Source organism: Orbicella franksi, chromosome 9 (genome assembly GCF_964199315.1).
Source record: "Orbicella franksi chromosome 9, jaOrbFran1.1, whole genome shotgun sequence".
NCBI lineage: Eukaryota > Metazoa > Cnidaria > Anthozoa > Scleractinia > Merulinidae > Orbicella > Orbicella franksi.
This window is the reverse complement of record NC_138153.1, coordinates 12,256,541-12,263,749: the sequence shown is the minus strand read 5'-3', so window position 1 is coordinate 12,263,749 and position 7,209 is coordinate 12,256,541.

The following is a 7,209-nucleotide window of genomic DNA, read 5'->3' as shown; positions in this document are numbered from 1 at the left end:
GTGGAAGATCATTTCCTAGCGGGTTTCCAACACAGATTCCATAAACTCGTTGGACGTTGTTTTCAGTCTGCTTCCTCTTTCTTTCATTAGACTTTCTGCGGTTTTCTTTTTTCCTTCTCCTTTTGTTGATGTGCTGTTTGAGTATGCCATTGAATATGCTGTTATAATTGCACTTCTTATTTTCTAGTGCTTCCATGTCCTGCGTGACCTTCGTGACCTTGAGTGTGGAATCGTGTTCCTTTACATCTTTCAATATGACATTCAACTTTTCCACCATTGCTCTGTGCTCTTTGATGGAGAAGTTCAGTTTTCTTCCATCACTGGGCTTCAACTGGTACCCTGGCATGGAAAACTCACTCGCCCTCTCTGAATAGCCGTCCGCACTTAGAAAGATTGCTTCTTTTGCTTGTAAGATGTCAAACTGAATGGATCGTTCAGCCGTAAACCTTTTCTTAAACGACTCGTCGCTTTCGCCATTATTGCGCATTTTGGAATTTTGCGCATTTGAAAAGCAGCAAGAGTGAGAAAGTAAAGGTAATTGTAAGACATTCATGCTTGCAGCAGAAGAGTCCTCTCAGAGCTGGCCAACCAACACTGAGAAATGCCAGGACCCAAAATGACAACAGGGCAAGTGCTGACAGCAGTGAAACGGATGAAAGTGACAATAATGAGTATGACAGTGATGCCATTCACTCTGGGGGAGAAGATGACTCAAGTGACGTCATTCTCGCATTCATCAATTCAGATGAGGAAGATGCCAATGAGAGGCCAAATGCCACACGCTCAGGGCGAGCCATACTAGGAGATCCGAAATTGCCTTATCTTTCTTTTGATTTGTTTTTTAAACAACAGCTGTCTGTGGTATAGGGATTGTAAATATTGTCTTCATAGTGAGCACAATAACCTGAAGTGGGGGGATAATAGAGAAATATTTAAAAAGTTGACATCTAAATATTGTTTGTTCAATTTTTTTTTTTGGGGGGGGGGTCATCCCAAAAAATGACCGCTATAAGGGGGGGCCATGTGAAAAAATTGGTAAGCTGAGGGGGCTCATGCGATTTTTAAATGGTGCTTCCCAAATCCCACCAGCCCCCCCTCCCTCATAAAAAATGAACGGTCCCTAATACAAAATTTTCATAAGACTGAGTTCATGCCATGGATAACATAATGTTTATTAATAAATCACGTGATCAGATTATGACGTCATAAAATGGACAAAAACGGAGAAAGTCAATATGGCCGAGTACATTTTATCTGTACACGCAATCTTAAACATCTTTTTGGAGAGGGCATTTTACATTTGTCCTTATTTTTGTATAACGTTCCTTTCGCTTATCAATTAAAAACTATTAAGAAAAATATTAAACAATTAGATTGTGAGCTTGAGATTTCTAGCGCGAGATAGTTGACGAGGGCACAGCCTGAGTCAACAATCATGCATCAGTAGAAATCGAGGACGAATAATCTATTTTGTTTTTTTTAGTATAAATCTAATATTCGTTTAAAACTTTACTTTTTAAACGAAGTTTAAACGCTATTCACAGACACTTCGAAAACACCAAGAAGTGGCCGTCATTTTGTTAACAAGGGCAGACTGCTACGCTACTCACCATCCATCACAGAATAGATAGTGAGTAGCGTAGCCGATCAGAAAACGGCATTCGTGACAGAACGCTAGTAGATTTATACTAATAAACAATTATATTATATGAGCTCGAGATTTCTATCGCGTACTAGTTGATGAGGGCGCAGCCCAAGTCAACTATCACGCATAGAAATCGAGAACGCATAATCTAATTGTTTTAGTATAAATCTAATAGCAGTTTTCAACTTTACTTTTTAAACGAAGTTTAGATGCTCTTCACAGACACTTCGTAAACGCCAAGAAACGGCTGTCATTTTGTTAACAAGGGCTCTCTGCTAGATGGTCACTGCACCCATCTAGCAATCATTTAACCTGTGATTTCTTGTTCGTGAACGTGATGGGTCGCTCATTGTGCTCCTACCCTACCCTGTCTCAGGCATGTTTCCAAATGAAGCATTGATAGTTGGCTCTTTTGAGATGATACAATGCACTATCTACAGTGGGCGGAAGCTTACTGCTCTCCAGCTGTTTCTTAGTAAAAGTTTATACCTGAGATGGTTCAAATTTAAAGTAGCTTCTCCATATAGAAGATTGATAAATTTGAAACAAACAGTCAAAGTTTCGTCGCTTATGACTGTGCAGTCTGTACCCAGGTTCTTCGGTCCAACAAGGACATCTTTATGTTTCTTCAGTGTAGTGGACCCTCCTTTTTTGCCTATGCCGTTTAGGTTACTCGTGGAATCGCATCCTCTCAAAGCGTGCATGGCTGGTAAAAGATTGCACACGTCTGGACCCACTTTTTCAACAGCTTCGTGCACGGGAATGAACCTTCTGTTTCTTCCAGTACCTGTGTGGAACCAAAGCTCTTGAATGGACAGTTGGCTGAAGTGATACCAACATGAAACTACCACATCTGTGTCTGGAGAAAAAAACGATGATCCTCTTGGAAGAATTGTTGATGTCTGACGACTGGTTTGCAATATATTCACAATGCACACACATGCAACTGTCTGCTTCCTCGTGGTCGGAATAGAGAGGAATTATATCTTCTTTGTTCAACATCTTGGTGATTTTCACTGCTCACCCATCTTATGATGCTAGCGTGAGTGTTTGGCCATCCTTGAGTTGTCTGGGAAGGTTCTCACACCAATCAAAAAGTAGAAACGTCAACAAGTTAAATTTGTTTTTATCCACTGAACAAACAAGGCTTGAGACTAGCAGGTAACTTCGTTTCTCTGCTCTGAATCTTTATTTCTATGGCCGTCCACTGAGATCGTCTGGATCTTTCTCTCGACTTAATCGAGTCTTCTACGTCATATCGGTCTGGGACAAGATGGACTTGACTGACGAACTGGAATTTAACAATAATAGTTCCCGCAATTGTGTCAGATAGCTCTCCGAATGTTTTCATTTTTCCTTTTGACAACATCTGAATTACAGCCAAAAGATCAACTATGTACGTGGCATCTTTTCTCCTTCGTACTGACCGATATCTAATGGATTTACCAATTTCGTGTCAATGCACTGGATGCTATTATTCACGTCATTTTCATCTCTTTTCATTCTTTGTGACCCCAGGTCTTTATGGAAGCTTGAGCCAGTCATAACTTTGAAAGAAGCTGTTGCTGCTGCCATCATATGAGCTGTGAGTGCCCACCTACCTTGTGTTCCCTCCATGCCAGTAACTTTAACAATTCTTCCTTTGGTTTTGGAATCCCTGTTCACCGTCTGCTCCAATGTCAGGTCTGGTGAGACAGAATTGAACGATGACTCGGAAGATGATGTTGAAACAGCGTGGGCTCTACTCTCAGTGAACTCTCGATGTCTTGTTGGGGCGACTGCCATAGGGTAGCATTGCATTGAATGTTTCAAGATGCAAAAGCTAATTAGCATCTCTGTCAGCGTGGATGAAGTTCAACAACAGCGACACTATTTCCAACCTTTTACAACCGTGTTCTTTGATCGGGATATACAGTGGACTAATCTTCTCAATCAGCAAGTTACCGAGCTCAATTGCCTTCTGTCGGATTTCGCTTCGTTGCTGTAGTACAGAGTTGTGCCCTTGTTGGAAAAGAGTCAGCAACTTCTGTTTCTTCTCTCTGATGCAATTCATTTCTTTCTCATCCATTCTTCCATTTTTCTCCAACCATTCCATAAAGGTGCTCCACTGTAATCTCTCCAATGCTTCAAGAGTTAGTTTCTGAACTCTTATTGCTCTATTAAAGTGCGTTCCGCTGATTATCTTCGTTGCGACATTGCTACCACATATGTCACTCTCGATCCAAAGATCTTCAACACCTGTTTCTGTCATGCGCTTGCCAATAACACCGAGGAAATTCGAAGTTTTTAGCTCGATAAAATCCTCCCAGTTGAACAATTACACTGTCCAGTTCTGGTGAAATAGCCCGCTGAATGCGCTTGGCCTCAAAGTAAATTCCTTCGTCAAAGGTTACCACTGCATTTTTCTGACGTAAGCTCTTGGGGAGTCTTGCCCAGACTTTTCAGGCATGTGTATACTGTGTTTGGATCTTTAACAGGTGCAGGTATCATTGGAGGAAAACCTATACGGGTTGGCCGAGTATTGTTCACAGTGACTATAGCATGAAAGCCAGTCAACCCAGGAATGTTCTGCTTAGCTTGTGTTTGACCTACTTCAGCAGTAACCAGCTTTGTTGGGGGTACGGTGTTTCTGGTAAACGCCCAGGCTAGCGCTTGATTCAATCCTTGTAGCTTCTCTCTCCAATGCACACTGTTGAAAGTTTGCCTTGACATGTTTGACAAAGGCGGGCATTGGCGTCTTACTGGTGAACGCAAGCTCGTACAATTTTGTCTCAGCAGATTTTAATGCTCGTCTTCTGACCTTGCTAATGTTCTGCGCGGGGAGTACTTAGTTCTTTGGATCTAGTGCCAACCCCCTTGGTAAAAAGCCATACTCATCACGTGTACACTTTCGTTCCCTTAACGGCATCCCGCAAGTAGTCTGCATTGTCTGCAGCAGTTTGCACAAAAGCACCACAATGTTCGAAGGAATAATTGCTTGATAATATCCATCTTCCTCTTGAAATTGATTCAAATTCATTTCTGCCCATTTTGTGTCGATCTGTTCACATTCCTAGTAGTTTCTACAGTGGCCATGATGGTTTAACATGGTGGTTAATTCCTTCCCCCGCACCATGGTTTTCATAGCCAGCCCATGTTTGGGCATTTTCTTCCTGCCCCCTGATACAATGTCTTGGCCGATAGCTAAAATATTCCTTGTCTCGTTCTCCTTTAGAACACTTTCATTTAAATCTTTGTGGTCGTCGATGGGCAGTCCCTCTCCTTCAAAGACTCCCTGAGATTGCAACAACCATTTTAAAAATTGCTGCAGTCTTGCAGGTACAACTTCTGTAACCTTCTGTACACTCAAAGTAATTCCTTAGTGTTGCATTGCGCATCTCTACTGCGCACGATTTTCGCGTCATTAGCGCGCGCACATAAGCACATGCGCTAACAACGTAAGAGATTTCCCTCAAAGCTCGATAGCGAAATAAATGCTCCTTTTCTCTCAAACTAGCTCGCTAACCCCCGCTTTTTTTTCCAGGTATTTGCTAAGAACAGTCTAATAAAGAACATAATTGAAGAAGAGAAAAAGTTTGATAGTAGAACATGATTTTTTTTTTGGAAAATACTGGGTGTATTTTGGTCAAGGCGAGGACTTCAAGCTAACCACGGAACTGTCCGAAAAAGTGCAATATTGCCACAACCAGGCAATCAAAAACGGTGTAAATGAAGCAATACTACTTATGTGAATAAAAGAAGCTTTACTTTCAAGATGAAATTTTGTGTCTTTCAAGTAACCAAGACTTAATTCTGTATGAAGGTGTTTCGAATTTTTAACGCGCAACCACTAAAAATACCCTATTTTAAGAGCCTGCTGACGCGTAAACAAGCACGGTGACCCTATTTTTTAATGGCATTTTTTAATGCTCATATCATGAATGGTAATTATGCCAGGTTTCAAAAAATGTTTGATAGTAGAACAATTTCGAGGGAATTGCCTTATGTCAGATACGTTCAGCGGCTGTGTTTCAATTTCAGTAGCACCCTTCATTTCAATTCGGAGGATAATGGCTGCGTGATACAGCACCTGAGCACAAGTGTCGGCCACTGCCGTGGCATTTCGAGAATCTTTTGTCGCTTCGGTTAGCTCTGCAACAAGGTTAATGATTTCTGCAAGATTCTGTGAAGAACTGCAAACGAGCTCAGATTTATTTCTCTCATACTGTTGATGTAATTGTATCTTTGCGCCGTAGTGTTGAATTAATCTTCTCTTTAAATTTTGAACTTTATACGTGTCACCCATTCCAGAATCAGTATGGTGACGTTTATACATACCTGACAGCGTTGCCATGTCGTAAGCTCTTCCCTCTTTAACCAGCTTTTGTTCAGTTTCCTCGATCAGTTTCAGAAACGCGCTCTCATTCTCAGCCTACATACCTAGATAATGATGCTGCAGCTGTATATCTTCGATAACAACCTCTGTGGTACTTGGTTTCCATAGCAACCAGATCCTCGCTAGATCATCATTACGGCTGTTTATTTATTTCTAATTCGTTGAGACCTCTTTTACCTCGACTAATTGTTTATCTTTAGTATTGTTTAACGAAATAAAAGGGATTCTAATTATTTTCATTGTTACTTTTCCATTGAAAGTGTTTGCAATTGCGAAGTGTGTAAAGAGAGCCCTTCCGTTAAAATTTACACTATTCTTCAAACAGTCCTTTGTTAATGACTGAAATCGTCCCCTAATATTATTCATTTAAAATCAAACTAGTTGTATCGGATTCTATATTATGTGCTTTTCTATCTATTTATTACAAACAAGTATCGTGGTTTTCTTCGCTCGGAAGATGTGTTCTTTTATACTTCGAATTCTTTTACTTTCACCTTCCTTTTTGAAACTCAGTTTCGAGATGCGATCCAATAGGCTGATTCAAATAACTTTAGTACTGAGAGAAAAAGCAAATTACGAGGTAAACTACAAAAGAATAAAACAGTTAACTTTTTTGTGACAACTTACCTTGTAGGACGAAGTAATAGCCACCATGTTCCCAGAGTCAGACAAACTGCAAGTACTAAGCGTACTCTGAGAGAACATGATACCGAAAGGTATTATGGGAAATAAAGTTTGTAATAGGAATGGATAGACGGGAAAATGAAAGAGGAACAAAATAATATTGTGTTTTTAATCCCTCATTTTTAATAGACATTTTTTCAATGCGTATCTTTTCTTCAAAAATATAATACAGGTGTAAAATATGTGAGTTAGTCTTAATGTCATAGCATCACAGAAAAAGAACATTTCCTTAATAGGACTGCTATGGAAATACACAATTTAGAAATTAACATACAAAAGATGGAAGTGAAGCTACCGGTTTTTCTTCATACCGCCTTAATTTGGCGATTTAATTAAAAACAGTGAGCTGTTTCATTAAGTACAGTTTCCTAGGAGACATCCCTAATGAACTATTATGAATTTCCACGTGAATATTTCAATTGTACACCTCTTACACCTCCTAGACAACTCTCACAACCCTAGACAACGTGAGCATACGAGGAAAGCACTATTTACAAAATATGTG